General features: G+C 42.5%; 1 protein-coding gene across 3 annotated transcripts in view; it reads right to left on the reverse strand.

The window, feature by feature from the left end:
• The window catches only part of TSHZ2 (teashirt zinc finger homeobox 2), a 335004-nt gene that overhangs the window by 301829 nt on the left and 14892 nt on the right, over positions 1 to 18283 (reverse strand). The window lies entirely within an intron of this gene.

Here is an 18283-nt window from a genome sequence, read left to right on the forward strand (position 1 = left end):
TTTTTGTGTGTGCTGAGAGTTCTTACGAGGCACCAATGGTCTCATGGAACTAAAGTTCAAAGTGTGGTCTAACACTCAAGCCCTCTCCCCAGGGAACTCTGGGAATTGTAGTTCTGTGAGGGGAAGAGGGGCCTCTTCAGTCCAAATATAACCTCATTCTCTTATTCGTACACACGTACACACACACACACACAGGCAACTTTTATATTAGGTAGGGAAAACACACTCATGGTTTTACCCCAAAGAATCCTGGGAACCGTAGTTTCTTAAAAGTTCTGAGAGTTGTTATGAGGCCCCTAAACCTCCCCTGAACTAAAATTCCCAGAGTTCCCTAGGAAAGGGAATTGCCTGCTGAACCACTCTGGGAATTGTAACTCTGAGAGGGGAATAGGGGTCTCCTAACAACTCTTTCACTTGGGACATGGGTGGCGCTGTGGGTTAAACCACAGAGCCTAGGACTTGCCGATCAGAAGGTTGGCGGTTTGAATCCCCGTGACGGGGTGAGCTCCCGTTGTTCGGTCCCTGCTCCTGCCAACCTAGCAGTTCAAAAGCATGTCAAAGTGCAAGTAGATAAGTAGGTAGCGCTCCGGCAGGAAGGTAAACGGTGTTTCCGTGCGCTGCTCTGGTTCGCCAGAAGTGGCTTAGTCATGCTGGCCACATGACCCGGAAGCTGTACGCCGGCTCCCTCAGCCAATAAAATGAGATGAGCGCCGCAACCCCAGAGTCGGTCACGACTGGACCTAATGGTCAGGGGTCCCTTTACCCTTTACCTTTTTAACAACTCTTTCAGCACCCTTGACAATCTACAGCTCCCAGGAATCTTTGGGGGAAGCCATGACTGTTTAATGTGGTGTTGTAATGTTTTAAATGTATGGTGTGAATCCATATCTACAGACCTTGAGGCTCCCTCAGGACTTTTGATATTTCCTCTTTTGTATTGCCTACATAAGGATCAACACTTGCTATTAGTATGTTGTCGTTGTTGTCATTGTCATCTTAGGTCCCATCTGCACTATACATTTAAAGCAGTATTGTACCACTTTAGCAGTCATGGCTTTCCCCAAAGATTCCTAAAAAATGTGTTTGTTAAGAGTGCTGAGAGTTGTTAGGAGACCCCGATTCTCCTATAGTTCCAAGAGTAGCTTAACACAAGTTTTTCTTCCCGGGGAACTCTGGGAATTGTAATTTTGTGAGAGGAATAGGGGTCTCCCTACCCACTTTCAGCAACTTTAGCAAACTACAGTGCCCAATATTTTTTTTTTTGGGGGGGGAGAACTGTGACTATTTAAAATATTATGATAATGGTTTAAAAATACAGTGCAGATGGGGCCTTAACAAGCAGTGGCATGCAGCAGCAGAAACACTCCAAACAGCAGCAGACATCTGAGAGCCATTCTTTTTAATTTCAATATAGAGTTGCTCTGAGGCACTGTCAGAAATTAAAATGGTAGCTGCAAGACCAGCCACCCAATGCTGATCGTAATACTGCATTTTTTAAAAAGTGGCTTGCAATGACATTTAGTATTTGGCAGTGCTTGATTCCTGAGAGACCAATAGTGTTTAGTAATTAACAACAGATATATACTGGATTTTGTGCTATACTTTGTCAGCTAACATGCAATGGCAGTTAGTATCTGATCGAATTGAAACGAAACTTTCCAATGAGAGTGATTACTATGACAGCTGAAACCTTACATGATTTCTAAGGGCTTGGCCACACTTAGCTTTTGCCCTGTTCTTTCCAGGCACAGCTCTGCGCTTTAATACTTCATGTCTGACCATGCTTTTGTTTTTGTGCTCAGATTGACGTTTGTCCCGCCTGAGCTTTCAAGAGTGGGCAAACATTTTGGTTCCCTTTCACAGCCAGCCCTTTAAAAAAATCCTCACACGCAAAGGTGATTGTTTTACTACTGCAATTTCCCCTCCCCCACAAAATATGTCCTCCCCCCCCCCACTGCCTAGTTTGGGTTACACACTCCAGAATTTCAGCGATGGTTCCCCACGATGGAATAATATTTCTAGTCTGGATGAAATATGCCAATGAAATCTCCACTGGCCTTCTTGGAAAGTGTCATTCAGGATTTGGGAGTTACCTGCATTTGTTTTGGTTTTTTTGCACACAGTGCCTTGCATATTATTGATTCTTCACCGTATAACGTCATTAAGTTGTACCGCAGTTGTCATTCTCATAGAAAACCCACACCTTACACCTGAGTTGTTCAGGCCTGCAGGCTAAGTGTCATCACTGGGCGACGTGTTCAAAGCCAGAACGTCTGCATGCAAAAAAATACAGATGTAATCACAGGTTTTCAAGACGTGAATGCAAACAGGGTTGTTAGTGCATGCCAATTATTCTTCTGATTGGTCTCCTGGGTCCCTAAAGGCACCTGCAGCAAGCTCTCTCCCTTGGTACCTTCAAACAGTCCTTACAGACCCATCTTTATACAGCTGCATTTAGTCGCTCATCAGTGGCTGTTGTGTCTTGCTTTTCGGCATGGCCACATTCTGCTGGGAACTGTTTGTTTACAATGGTTTGGGTAGAATTTTGTGCAGCATGAAATGCCCGCTTTTATTTGCTTTTAAAACGATGCTTTGGCTCACTTGCTGATGTATAGACAGCCAATGAGGTGCAGCGGTTTGAGTGGGGGACTAGGATTTGGGATACCAGGGCTCATATCCCCATTCAGCTATGATGTTCACCTTGGGCCAGGCCCTCTCTCTTTAGCTAACACACATTGTGGGGCCATTGAGGGGGGGGGGAACAGGAGCAGGGAACTACTGGAGAAAAGTTAGGATGCAAACGCAGCAATAATAATGCATTTTTGTACACCACTTCGAGAAGGATTAAAAAAAAATGAAAATGAAAAGTGGTCTATACATTTCAACAACCAATAAAAAAAAATACTGTGGCCCACTACAAATGGTTATGCAGGCACACACACACACAAAAACCCACTTGAATATATGTTCTTATTCCTTCGCTGAAAAGGGGAGTGATGTATCCCCCTGTATGTATGGAGAAATGTACGGAGCGTCTCCATCAGGGCGTAGGCTATGAACACGTTGCACATAAAGACAAAAACAAAAACTGCACCTTGCCTAGGAAATGGCATGGTAGCTCTGCATTGGGTCTTCGACAAACTTATGAGAGATGAAATTAAATCGCACAAAGAGTAATTCACCTCTCCAGGTCATTAAAGGATTAAAAGGACATCTGATGGCTCCCCTTGTGGAAACTCAGCCCCCTTGTTGCATCCAGAGGCTGAAAATTTTGAAATCCCAGAGCTGCCTGTCCAGAGAGGATTAGAGATCACTGTCACGTCTGAAATGTCTGCCTCTCAATGAAATTATCATTGTGGGGTAGGTTTACAAAGACATTTTCAACATGTGCAGGGGAACAACAAAGGGAGATGGGCCGGATGTATCAGCACAGTTCAGATCAAATTCAATTACAGCTGAGAAAGTGACACTTGCCGCGTTCTCGGTGACCTGCTTCCGCCCAGCCTGCCTGCCCTGTGTGACCAGCCCAGTCTCCCAGGTAAGAAAACTCACACCCTACACGGGAGCCATTCAGAGCCGTCACCGGGTCTCAGCGTACGAAGTGGGAATGTCTGCATGCAGAAATACAGATGTAATCAGAGATTTTCAAGACGCGAATGCAAACAGGGTTGTTAGTGCGTGCCAATTATTGTTCTGAATGGTCTCCAGGGTCTGTGAGAAGCACCTGCAGCAATCTGGGCACAGCTGGGGAGGGTGACGTGGAAGCTATTTTAGCACATCACCGTGCTGCCGAATCATCCTGCTCACTGATATGGGCTGTTGCTGAGAAGAACAGAAGAAAAGCCCTGCTGGGTTCCACCAAAGGCCTACCTGGTTCAGCATGCTGCTTCCTACAGTGGCCAAGGAAACAGATGCCTCTGGGAGCCCCCAAACAGGAGATCTGGGCAATATAATAATAATAATAATAATAATAATAATAATAATAATAATAATAATAATAATTTATTATTTATTCCCCACCCATCTGGCTGGGTTTCCCCAGCCATTCTAGGTGGCTTCCAACAGAATATTAAAATACAATAGTCTATTAACCATTAAAAGCTTCCCTAAACAGGGCTGCCTTCAGATGCCTTCTAAAAGTCTGGTAGTTGTTTTTCTCTTTGACATCTGATGGGAGGGCGTTCCACAGGGCGGGTGCCACTACCAAGAAAGCCCTCTGCCTGGTTCCCTGTAACTTGGCTTCTCACAGCGAGGGAACCTCCAGAAGGTCATCAGTGCTGGACCTCAGTGTCCAGGCAGAACAATGGGGGTGGAGACGCTCCTTCAGGTATACTGGGCTGAGTCCATTTAGGGCTTTAAAGGTCAGCACCAACACTTTGAATTGTGCTCGGAAATGTACTGGGAGCCAGCGTAGGTCTTTCAAGACTGGGGTTATGTGGTCTCAGCAGACGCTCCCAGTCACCAGTCTAGTTGCCGCATTCTGGATTAGTTGTAGTTTCCGGTTCACCTTCAAAGGTAGCCCCACATAGAGCGCATTGCAGTAGTCCAAGCAAGAGATAACTCTCCCCAGCAACTGTATTTAAAGGAATGCACTTTCTGTTTTTTGGAGACAGTACATACTCTTCCTGAGTAGTAGCCATTGATCCATTACCACGTATTTGACTAATGATAATCCCTTCAGGTGAGATAACATTGGCTGTCAGATTTCAACCTGTAAGCTGAACTTGGCTTGCTGTAGATGCCTCAAGATGTAAAGTGGGGCAGGGGGAGAGATGACTCTGTATATCCTTAAGCAAAGTAAGAATGGTTAGGTGATTTTCCAACACGTTCTGTTAGTCGCTTAGAAAGATAGGGTGAAGATTGGCCTAGGCTTTTAAGAGCATTTATAGTTGTTTCTTCACCCTTGGTGTCCAGGATACTGCCAAGTTAAAAATAATCTCAACTCTTAACCACTAAGAGCTTAGTGTATAGTCTCGACTTGCACATCATACAAATAGTTTGCTTTTAAAAACAAACAAGTACCACATGTGCATTTTATCCACATATATAGTTGCCTGTCATCTCAAAATGAATCCCAAACTGATTCTAGGATCAGGTGTGGTGTGAGTTGGAGATGGCATAGGAGCTAGTCAATAGGCACCCTCAACAGCTGACTTGTCCCCATTTACACTTAAATACTGCAAGGAATATTCCTGGAGGAGGCAGAAGAAAGAGCAGAAGTACTATCAAATAGCCTATGCCACTTTTAAGATATTGCATCTGCTTTTACTCAAACACAAAACACAATATCCAAAAGGGGATATCCAATATCCAAAAAGGGAGGGGGATGACAAATCAGAGCAATATCCCAAAAGCATAATAAAGAGATGAAAAACTTAGCCATGATCTCTTATTAGAAATCACAGCAAGATTAACACTCTCCCATCCTGTATTAATGGAAAAATAATAGAAAAAGCACCCATGAATGTTTGGAATGGCACCAATATAGAGAATACAGGTTTCTTATACAATAGTGATGAATAAGCTCACTTATTTTATCTCCTGTGAGAAGGAGATAAATGTACAGAAAGTTCTATCAGAGGAAAAGCAATGCAATTTGTCCAAAACTAAAATAAATATAGGCTACAGGACAATATCAAGAAACAGGAACGGATAAAGGTGTAAAAGACCAGGATGAAAGCAGCTTAATAATGTAATGTAATAAGGGAGCAATCCTATAGCAAGACCCACTAGGATGAGTGGGGTTAGGATCCAGCAAATCTTCTGATGAATCAGGAGGTTCCTGGTACAGCTGGGCTACATTGCTCCTCATCCTTAGCTCAGCTGGAGATAAGCCAATATTTCCCTCATCTCAGGTTGACCAGGACCCACCTGGTTGAGCTAAACCTAGTAGATATAAAGCTGCTATAAGTCCCCAAAAGGGGGTATTCCACAGGTGGGACCAGAGAGAGGGGACTTAGGCTGAATCCTAAGCCTACACAGCATGATCACGTGGCAACACAGCATAATTTAAGCCAGCAAGAAGGGTGATGTAACACTATTTTAAAGCCTTTCTTTTCTCCAGCTAGGCTTAGGCTGGCTCATGTGGCATTAGCCCTGCCGCAGGATGGAGTTTTGATCTGGCATATTTTACGCTGACTTAACTTTACACCGGGACATGGGGTGGCGCTGTGGTTTAAACCACTGAGCCTCTTGGGCTTGCCAATCAGAAGGTTGGTGGTTCGAATCCCCATGATGGGGTGAGCTCCTGTTTCTCGGTCCCAGGTCTTGCCAACCTAGCAGTTCGAAAGCAGGCCAAAAAGTGCAAGTAGATAAACTTGCAGGAAGGTAAACGGCATTTCCGTGCTCTGCTCTGGTTTTGGTGTTCTGTTGCACCAGAAGCGGCTTAGTCATGCTGGGCACATGAACTGGAAAAACTGTCTGCGGACAAACGCTGGCCTGGAAAGCGAGATGAGCGCCGCAACCCCAGAGTCATCTGCGACTGGACTTAACTGTCAGGGGTCCTTTACCTTTACCTTTACCTTTACACCAGCTTCTTGTGCATAGGATTGCCCTGCAATCCTACAGACACTTTTTGGGACATGAGCCCAGTTAACATAGTGGTACCTACTTGCATAGGATCATGTTTTAAATTATATACCAAAGTAAATGTTGGAATAATGTATTTATCAAATAATAGGATTCCCCAGCAGTTTTTTAAATTTAAATCTCCAGTGGATTTTGTAAATATTTTGTAACTATAACAAGGTTTGGGTGACTGAAATGGTGAGGAGTCTAAGGCATTAGGTAATGCCCATTTTATCTCTTTTTGCCTTTTCTATCTATCTATCTATCTGCTGAAAAGGTAGAAATATTTCTAAATGCAAGTGTGTTTCTTAACTAAAATGTTCTTGATCTTCATCAGAGGTTATCCATGGAAAACCTGACTGCCAATTAGAATGGTAATGAGTTCCAGTTGTATGCCAATTTGTTCAATATTATCAATTCCTCTTTTTAGATTAAAGGGTCCAGTCATTTTCACCCGTGACACACATCAATCACAGCCACACTTGTAGTTTTTAAGGTGGCAGAAATAGTTGCAGTGTATGCATACCCATCACAAGAGTGAAAGACGATTTGGCACTAAAAGATTAACATACAGATGGTTTATCATGCATGTTTTGCTCATAAGAATTAAGATAGTTTGGTGCAAACAGAAATACAGTTCCGAGAGTGGTGCAACAATCCATCCCTCTTCCCAGGGAACTCTATAAATTGTGGCTCTATGAGAATAACTGGAGTATCCTAACAACTCTCGTTCTTAAATGACTACACTTCCCAGGATGCTCTGGGAGATGCCATGACTGTTTAAAGCAGCATAGTACTGCTATAAATGTATAGTACAGATGGGGCCTAACTCATGAACATTTTTGATGGGAATGTGGTAGATTTATTGAGAGCATGGTAAATTTAGACCGCCACACTTACTGAATTAGGGCCCAAAAATCGGGTTCTCCTCACAGAGAGCATGTGTTGCAGTGAGATCACCACAACCGCTTGCTGATTAGTGGGGTGGGTATGTTTGGATAGCTACAGCTACCTGATTGGTCCCTCAGAGGCATGGGACTGCTTCTGACCAATGGGTGCTTAAATTTGCATCTTAGGGACTTTTATATACCGCTGCACAATCGCGTTGGGCTTCCTCATTTTCGCTTCGTGCACCGGATCACCCGACCACCCTTCCCTATATTTAGGGTTTGATTTTCCCACTTGGCCGATTGGCTGGTCCCATTTGGGTTTTGCCTACCGTGTAGCAAATCATCACAACTCTGTAAGGTTTGCGGTTAGGCATTGGTTAATGTGTGGTGGAGGGGACTAGGTGTGGCTGTGTGGGTATTCCATTAAAGGAATCCAGGGGCTCCACATGCTTTTGTCCGACCCCTGAAAGGGGGATAGTAAAGGTAAAGGGACCCCTGACCATTAGGTCCAGTCGTGACCGACTGGGGTTGCAGCACTGATCTCACTCTATTGGCCAAGGGAGCCGGCGTACAGCTTCCAGGTCATGTGGCCAGCATGACTAAGCTGCTTCTGCTGAACCAGAGCAGTGCATGGAAACGCCGTTTACCTTCCCACCGGAGTGGTACCTATTTATCTACTTGCACTTTGACGTGCTTTCGAACTGCTAGGTTGGCAGGAGCAGGGACCGAGCAACGGGAGCTCACCCCATCGCGGGGATTCGAACCTCTGACCTTCTGATCGGCAAGTCCTAGGCTCTGTGGTCTAACCCACAGCGCCACCCACATCCCAAGTGAAAGAGTTGTTAGGAAAGGGGGATAGGGCCATACAAAATCCCCTGGGAGCATTCTGGGCGTGATCTTGGGATCTGCTCCCATCCCAATCGATCTCCCAGTGTGCTTACCTTTGCTGACCTCTGCGCTGGCAGTTGTCAGTTCTGTTCCTACCTGGACAGTCCTGGACAGGTTCAGATAGTATGAACCAATGCCTAAGCAAACCAATTACAGCCTGTAATCAATAAGGTTGTGGCCAAAATTATGCCAAAACCTCAAACTAAAATTTGAGTCCTGTGTGAATTTATTTCTAGGCGGTTTGGGGATCTTTACACTCAAGTGACAGAACTGCACCATTCATTCTGAACAAATGACTGGCATCTGCAACAAAAGATTGAACTTTGTGTGAATTCCAGAAATGGGCAGAGTGAAGCATAACTCATACTTCCTCAGTCACATCACCATTCCTGTGGAATGGCCTCAAGGCTGAATTGCAGGACCTGGATGTGAACTAGGTGTGATAATGTCCCTTGTTGCCTCTACCATACATGCTCTTTTGACCACAGGGCATCTGTTATGGCACCCACAAAATACAGGAATTGGAATCCTGTAGCCTGCTGTGCAAGAGGAGAGCAATACCAAACCCATTAAAGCCATAGGTTTTGAATCCATTCTCATAAAAGATGGTTTCAACCTGATCAGGCGGCATTTGAACTCTCTTAGGATTCGGCTAAATTATCCCAGCTAAAGAGACTTGGACAGGAAGGTTACACCTAGATGCCAAGGTGATGGGCACTTTAGAAATGAGATAGATTAGATAGATTAGATAGAAAGACAGGCCTAAATGTCCTACTGAGCACTCATTTGTCTGACAGCCTGGAAAATGCCAAGATTCCCAGGATTCAAGAGGAAATAGAAAATTGCATCTCCACTGCAAAATGCACAACGCACCTTGATAATGTCAGTTGCTCTATGTAAAAGAAAAGCAGTTAAGTCCCAGAGCAATTTGAAATACAATAAGAAAAACTAAACAGTCCCTGCACAGCTGAACCACAGAAATCTCCAAGTTGTTCCCTTTTTTACCTCTCGATATCAGCCAAGTGATGTGACCTGTACACACTTTGACACACCAATTTTTCTTTGCCTCAGCCATGCCAAAGAGCTCCGCTGTCCATCTCTCGTTGTTGTGCTAACATATTTTTCTTTGTGATATCTAACTTTCCTGTCTTTGTGGTCCTGTCAAGCTGTGAGATTTCTTTTCTTTTTGTAAATTATTTTCATCCCTTTGTATTTGTGTGTGTGTGTGTGCAATCAGGCCCTACCCCCATCTGCAGTCTGAAGCGGTACAGTCTGGGCACAGTTTTGCCAGCAAGAAAATTAGATGAAATGGTGAAGAAATAAGATACACATTCAAGATAGGAATAAGCAGCCACTCAGTACAGCTCTAGGAAGGGAAGTGCTTAGAGCAGCCTTTTCCGGTCCAATAGGAGTTGCAGTCTGAAGGGCACAAGGTTGGCAAAGGCTGCCACAGACTATCTAGTACAGCAAAATGTTAGAATGGGGAACAGTCTTTAATTGACACCCACCATGTCTAGAAGAAAACACCACTAAGGGTGGTGTGCCTGGGAGCAGGGAATCTCTGGGTGGCCTTCTTGAGTTCTCAGTTTAGCTTTCAGTTTCCTCTTCCTGGGTTGCTTCTGTTTCTAACATGCAATAGCTCATCACTTCAAGTAAAGGAATCTGTACTTGCCTTATACAGTCGTACCTTACTTCATGAACAACTTGGAACTCAAACGCTGCAAACCCGGAAGTAGGTGAGCTGGTTTGCGAACTTTGTCTCGGTAGCCGAATGTCTGGTGCGGCTTCCGCAGCTTCCTATTGGCTGCAGGATGCTCCTTCAGCCAATCGGAAGCCACGCCTTGGTTTCCAAATATTTTGGAAGTCAAAAGGACTTCCGGAACGCATTCTGTTCAAAAACCAAGGTATGACTGTAACTGTGTCTGTCTTCCTTGGGATAAGACGAAGAAACTGCTCTGCAACACCAAACTGGTAGAACTACCACAAAATTATCTCTTAAAGAGAATTTTGAATGAATCCTGCTCAGCTGAAACATCTGTAGGGATTTTGAAGGAAGTTGGAATTTATTTATTTTTTAAAGCCAGGTGAAATTCCTCTAGTGGGGTGGCCAAACTGAATTATATGTTGTATGTGTTTTGGTTTACTATTAAAAACAACCACTGTCAGGCAAGAAGGAATCATGACCGAAATGGTGGAACATGGGTGCTGGTGGTAATTTTTTCACCCTGTGCTGTGATCCTGGGGGAAATGACCCCTCCCACTGGCTGCTATTTCCCTTCTAAGAGAAACATGCCACACATGGCAGCTTCCTTCCTATGGGAAAAGAAGCTTCAGGGGTGATTTTTCACTGGGACAGAAGCACAGAAGGAAAAAGTTACTTCTTCGCACCCCACTACCTTGGTACGTGCTACAGTACCAGCCTTGACCCCACTCTGCACAGCGGCAGTGATTTTTAAAAGTCCCAGCTCCCCTCAAAATTTTGATTGCCATCTCTTTATGACAGATGCTGTATGTATGAAATAGGTGCCGTCAGGTACGCAGAAGACTGCAATAAGCTCAAACCAAAATGGCAGAAATCTGTCTTGGCACATAATAGAAGCTAGCAAACCCTATGAAAACATCTGCCTAAAGTGTGGGCGTGTGGCCAATCTGGATAGAGCCCTTTGCACAACGTCTCCCCCTGTGGTGTTCCAGCCAGCCTAGCATGTTTGTAATCCACCACAGCTGGTGCTTCTATAATTAATAGAGATATAAAAGCCCTTTTTGCAAAAGTTGTGCTTTTTTGTATTTCCCCCGCCTTCCTTTTCTTTCTTTGAGACTTGAGTGACTCCTTACCAAACACTCTGTTTATAACTTAGATAATGCATCTCCCTTCAGAATCTCAACTTTAAAGCGAACTGTTCCACATTTTTAACAATGCAAAAAAAGGAGTTAAAAGCAAACATTCTTGTGGTTTTATTTTATTTTAGTCCCCTTTTACTCTACATAGCACAACAGTGGTTGAAAAAACTAAATCAGTAGTATTTTTTATCCCTTCAGATCAGGCTTCTTTTTTAAAATTCCTGATGGCACCACATTTTCTAAAAGCCTAAGAATAGACCTGAAAATTCTCATGCATTAGACATATTTACAAATGTCTCTATAACCATTCTTAAGTGTCTTCTGTAAAATGAAACAGGTCACATTACATTTTAATCAGGGTTTATAATCTGCTATCTAGAATTTTATGTCACTCATGAGAAATCAAACGAGTAGGTCACCATTACATCACGTTTAAAAAATAAAATAAAACAGATTTTGAGTTCAATTATCTGGATTCCTTACATTGGAACTGAAAAGTCATTGTGGATTTATTCCTCCCAGTGAAAATTTGTTGTTCTTACACCATTTTGTACATTCCCAAGAGCAAACATTCAACTTATGTAATTGTTTCCTATCAAAGTACGTGGAATCGGGGCATATTGTAATTCATTTAAATGAGAACAGTGTTTTGATTCAGGGTGCGGTCTTATACTCAAGATCTAATGACCGAGGAGCTCTAGAAGCTGATAGAGCACCACTCTGTCTGAACAACTTGAGATATGTTTTGAACTCCCCCAATACACCATTGGAACATTCCACTGCAAAGCATTTCCACCCAGGAAGATACAACAGGGGAGCACCCAAAACAGGGTGGACTCATGGTCGGGATATGGGTGGGATGAAGAGAAGCACATTAATTCCAAACCCTGTATTATGTCCCCATTGCTGATGGAAGTTTATACCAGCCCTGGACCTAGTGTCAAGAATTTTATCTCCCACCAACTTCAACAGGAAGGAGAAAAATCAAAAACAGCTCCACTTGCCTCCCTTTCTACCCAGGTCTTCATGACAGACCACAGTTTATGGTGCACCTCAGAACCTGATCAGAGTACAGCAGAGCCAGTATATAACCACCCACCCACCCAAGACCGGCCCACTCGTGAGGTAAAGTGAGGTGACCACCTCAGGCAGCAGGACTCACAGGATCCATCCTCCAAGGAACACATCGCCTGCTGCTTCTACACTGGAGCAAGGGTGGCAGCAACAACTGCAGTGGACCCCTTGGAGGCTGGATCTGCCCTGTCCTTGGCAACATCCACTCCCAATGCCACATCTAGAGTAGCCTCTTGCAAATAGGACCTGGTCTCCCAAGTCCTAGTAAAAGACTCTTAACTACTACACCACATTGGTTCTCTTGCAAGTAAGCTCTGTCTTGGCAAAGACCAGACGCTATCATTGCTGGCCAAACACTTACGAGCTTATTTATGTAAAAAGAAAAAAAGTTAATTGATGTGATTAAACCAATATATACAGTAACTTCAAACACAGGCTTTCCTTTTAAAAATAAATAAGTTAATAATTAGGCAGCAATCTTCTGCGTATTCAGCTCTGAGCATAGCGTAACTTTATGCTTCTGCAGATTAATGTTCATAACTTTATACTTCTACAGACTGAAACAATGGTTGCAATCTGGAATTTTTTTCAGCCAGAACTCACTGGAACTCAGTTCTGGCACCTCTTTTTCTAGAAAAATAGCACTGGTTGCAATCCAAAACTATGCAGGTCTCTAATACACCTGTATAATTGTGCATGGGGTGCGCCTTCTCTTCAACATCCGAGTGAACAACAAAAAGACTCTGAACTGCTTAGTCCAGGTTGTGGGATCCCCAACCAATCAAAAACCACCCTGAACCCTGCAGAAAGCCTTAACTGACACATATTAGGGTTCCATTTCTGCAAGAGTGACAAATGCACCTTTCATTGCCCAAGTGTCAAATTAAATTAATTTAAATTAATGCAGACTCAAACATTCCATTAATTAACACAAAATGTTAAGTCAAACAATACAACTTGGTCCAGAGTGGGGTTGGAGTGACGGGGGAACCCAGCCCAACTCAACCCAGATTTCCTTGTCAAAATCATCTCTAAGAGATAAGATGCTAAATGGAACTCACTTCCAAATTGTTCTTTCTCATCTGTTTCTGTCAAACTAAATTATTTATCCATGTTTAAGATTTTCCCCCAAGATGCATTGCAGACCTCTGTGCATTTCAGACATTCTTTAGTTATAATTAGAGACTGAAGTTAAAAGTCACAAAATCCAGATCTGAGGCTGTAATTCAGAAAGGTACTGGGGGGGGGGGTAGGTGTTCTGTAACATTTAGCACACATATTAGTGTTGTAGGATGTGTCGTATTTCAAAAAGCACTAATCATTTGAAGAGGTAAAAACTTTGTGCCACTGTATTACAGCCATACAAACACATTGGTGGTCTTCTCACCTCAGATCCAATCTGCTCCACAGAGCACCAAATAACCTACTTTCTTGCTCTGCAGGGGCTTATGTTGCTGAAATGTTATCTAGAAACTGGTATGATATCACAGGCTTCAACCCAAAATTTTGTTGTATGCTTTGCCATAACATATCCATGTGTGTCCCTTCTGAGTGCGGCTCCCCATGAATGTTCTCTACAGAACGTTCTCCTCAACCTTCAAGAATGTAAAAAAATTAGGAAGCTGTCTTATTTTGAGTCAGACAACTGGGCCATTTTGCTCTGCATTATCCAGGAATGTGCAGTGACCACAAGATTTACCTTGTGTCTGTGTCTGATCTGTAACATTTGGAAACAGCTCGCTTTCAGGTCCACAATGTTTCATTCTGATTTGATCTGTTATTCAGGTTCAGATCAGATCTGTTAAAACCAAAGCTTGCTTTCACCCCTATTGAAGATAACAGAGAAATTAAAAACAACTATAGCTCCCCCCCTTTTTTTTTTGCATAAGCAGATGAAATATGCAGGTAAAACAAGCCCCTCCAGAGTGGATTAAACCTGCCAAATATCAACCAGATCCTTCCAGGGTGTTTGTGCAGGGAATATTTAAAGTTCATTTCTTTCTTTCTTTTTTATAAAAAAGAAGAGGCTTTTTTTAAAAAAAAAAAATTGCCAGAGTTGGATGTAAGTATGGTTGTTGCTTCTGAGTAAATGAAGCTTGCCTGTGTTCAAAAAGATGAGTGCTGTGATTTTTCTACAAGGGCAGAATTTACTGTTCTGCAGTGGGGAAACAGAAATCACATTCTCACTTCCGGGTTGGCGCCTCCAGGCAATGGCGGAGTTCCTCCGATCGGGAGGAATTTGCTCCATGAAAATTAGGGTCTGACCGCCATGGCGAAGGCAGAGACCCGTTGAAATCACAGGCGGAGAAGCTTGTGAACTTGGGATTCGGCTGGCACCTTTTGCGCCTCCCCTACTTGCGGGGAAACCCTGATTTGGGGATCCGGAGCGAAGTGGGGTGAGCGGCGCAGTGCTTTGAATCGACTGCTTCTTTCACGGAGTGAAGCCGCATCGCTGTTGCCGGAGAGTGCTGACTTTTTCCTGTGGACAATTTGACTTTAAACTACCTGTGAGTAGAACAGAAAATTGGATCTTTAAATTCATTAATTTGGCATCGAAGCGGGAAGGTTTTAAACAGGAAGTCTGCCTTCCTCTTTTGTAAATAGATTGAAGCAAAGATGTTGCAAGTTAAAGCCTTGGAAAGTATTTTGTAAAGGATTAAATCTCCATTGGTTAAAACTGTTAAAAAAAACCCTTGGAAGCAGGAGAAGAGGGAGGAAATTTTGGACTTAGTGAGCCTGCAGGAGAGAGTGAAAAATTAAATTACCACTGCTCTGAACCTGGAAAAGGGCTGCCAGCAGAATTAACGTTTTGGGAGAGTTCATTGATTGTGAACAGATAGCATGTTGACAGATGGCTAAATAAGAGAAATATATTGTTTCCATTGTCCTCTTCGGCGTTCAAAAAGGAGGAAAAGTAATTAAAAATTGAAACTAACTTTTTATTTTAAAATGCGCATGAAAGGATTGATACAAGTGGAGACTGTTTCCCTCTAGAGGAGCTTTTGAAACTGTTACAAGAGTGGGTTTCTTCCAGCTGCAAGATAAGTGCTGTGAGAATCAGAGATTGACCTTGGATTTTAAGAATGTTGACGGAGCTTTAGTGACTGTTTTATGTAAGATAAGCTACTTGCTGGAACAGTTTCATCAAAAGACGGATGTTATGAATTCCAAACTTGAGAACTTGGAACAAAAAGTGATAAATTTGGGACAAAAAGTGACCATTAATACAGAAATTGCTCAGGATTTGATACAGGAAACTACTTTGACAGGACAAACTGGGGAGAAGAAGGAGAAAGTTGTGGTTGTTGAACCTAAAGTAATACAAGTGGAAGCCCCAGCCTTTCAGAGGCAAATCGAGGACTATAAGTGGAGGCCTCTTATGAATGAATATAGAAAAAGTCAGAATTTGAAGATTGGAGCCCTGCCTGCACTGGAGAAGGAAGGTTGGATAGACTCTTTCATGCAGGGATTTATTGACCTTTGGGTTCTGAATCTGGGTCAGGAGGTGATTGGAGTTGTGGGGGTCTTTGGATCTGGAGGAGTCCTGAAACATGATTTGAGATATTGTATGGACCTTGGTTCTAGCTGTGGAGAGTTGGCTGGCCTGTCGAGAGGGAATGGGGGCATGGCTGGGTTGGGGCCTCCCTGAGACTTGCTCTTCAGCATTTTCAGCATCAAAGAATATGAAGAAGAATTGCAGAAGGGGCTTGGAAAAGATTTAAGAGCCTCGGACAGAAGATCTCCAGGTTGATGAACTATATGGAATGGACGGAAATGATTGGCAGAATCTGAGACCAGGGAGAAGAGATGGTGGTAGAAGATTGGGAAAGTCTAAAGTTTGTACATAGAAATATTGTAAAATTAATGAGTGTTTGAAAATTGTTGGAATGAAACTTTATGGCTTTAGCAGAAATGCTATAAGGAGTTAAGTATAAATAAGTATTTTAGTATTAATGGAAAATAAGGTTAAAAATATGTTAAGACATTCATAATGATAAAGATAGAGAAAGATGGAAAGGATTTGCTGAAACAAGTAACTGAAGTGGAATACAAAAAGGGAGGTGAGAGGAAGTCGATGAAATAAGGGAATGAAAGATAGACTAATGAAATGGTATGCTATATGTTTTTTTAAAATTGTTGTTGTTTTGTTTTGTTCAATTTAGTGTTAAGGTTGTGTTTTGTATTGTTTATTGCATTGTTTCTTCTTTTGTTCTTTTTTCTTGTCTGTCATAAGTTTGAAAAGTAATAAAGATTATTTTTTTTTAAAAAAAAAAAAAAAACAGAAATCACATTCTCTCCACTCGTGGAATATTCTTTTTTAGTGCAGACTATGAGGGAGGTTCTCCTGGGTAAGAAACCTGACAAATAGGTCCAATGGTTATTGTGGTAGGTATACCTTCTGTAAAATGAAACAGGTCACATTACATTTTAATCAGGGTTTATAATCTGCTATCTAGAATTTTATTTACAGATAGGTAGCCGTGTTGGTCTGCCATAGTCAAAACAAAATAAAAAAATTCTTTCCAGTAGCACCTTAAAGACCAACTAAGTTAGTTCTAGGTATGAGCTTTCGTGTGCATGCACACTTCTTCAGATACACTGAAACAGAAGTCACCAGACCCTTCTATATAGTGAGAAGGTGGGGAGGGGTATTACTCAGAAGGGTGGTGGGAATGGGTGATTGGCAGAACCATTAGTTCTCATACCGAGAACTAACTTAGTTGGTCTTTAAGGTGCTACTGGAAAGAATTTTTTTATTTTGTTTTGACTAGAATTTTATGTGACTTGTGAGAAATCAAATGAGTAGGTCACCATTACATCATGTTTAAAATTGAAAAATTGTGAAAAATAGAAAAATTCACTTCTTTTGCCTGCCACCTCTCACTTGAGGACTGTAGTTTCCCCCTTGCAGGACTACAATTACCAGCAACCTTAACAAATTATTGTTCCCATGATTCTTTGGGGGAAAGCTGTGTGCTTTAAATGTGCTTTGGATGTCCTTAAAGTATATGGTGTGGCTCTGCCCCAAGGTAGAAATGAAGGCAGGGGAGGTTAAAAAATCAATCCATTGCCATACACATAGCATCTGGGCCCTTCCCTCTGCATCTTGGCCTCAGCCTCACGTCACAAATCTCTTAAGAGAAAAATCACTGCCAAAATCTTCTCAAACTAGTGCTGTCTTTAAACATGTTGGTACCTGAAGTAAAAATATATTTAAAAAGTTGAAATGATGAGCCACTTTGATAGACGTATTTTAAACAACACACAGAGTTAGAGGTCAGAAAATTGAAAATTGTGCCTCCGTAAGATCTGCTCCCTGAAGCAACTGCTTCATACAGCTCCGTAGTAAAGCTGGTTGTGTGACAAACACACAGAGACACACACAAACCCATCCTGTACCACTGCGTTCCGAGGCTCCTGTCTTGCACTGAAAAAAGCCTCAAGTGTCACAATTAGACATTTTAAATCCATATGCTTTTACGCACACTTGTTCTTCTATGCAGTGGTGCACTGAAGGCTTGTAGCCCAGAGTAGAGCATCATCTTTGCATGCATAATCTGTGCCATCCAGTGACATAGCGTGGGTTGCCAGTGCCCAGGGCGGCACAGAGGGGTTGGTTGGAAAGGAGGGAAACTGAAGGCATGTATGTTCCAATACTTTTAAAAATATAGTTAACAATCAAAAGGGAAAGCAAGTGCATTGAAGTTTATCGTCAACAGTTTGCAGACTGAACAGACCAAAAGGTCTTCCCCATTAGGTTGACATGCAGAGAGAACCTGGCACCACTGTTTTAAAAAAGTTTTTTTTAAAAGCAAGGATAAAAGAAAAACCTTTTCCCCTTTGTAATGTAAGGAACCTCTTCCAAAATTTTGGAGGAATTTCTCCCCCCCCCCCATGATTTATCATGATTTTGCCACCACTCACACACACAAAAATGGTCAGAGAAGACATTTTCCGTTTTAGTTTGCATTAGTCTTCTGTAGCTCACAATATATATGTACATAGTACGAGACTTTGTTTAT

This window comes from Podarcis erhardii, assembly GCF_964252035.2.
Source record: "Podarcis erhardii genome assembly, chromosome: 6".
Taxonomy (NCBI): Eukaryota; Metazoa; Chordata; class Lepidosauria; order Squamata; family Lacertidae; genus Podarcis; species Podarcis erhardii.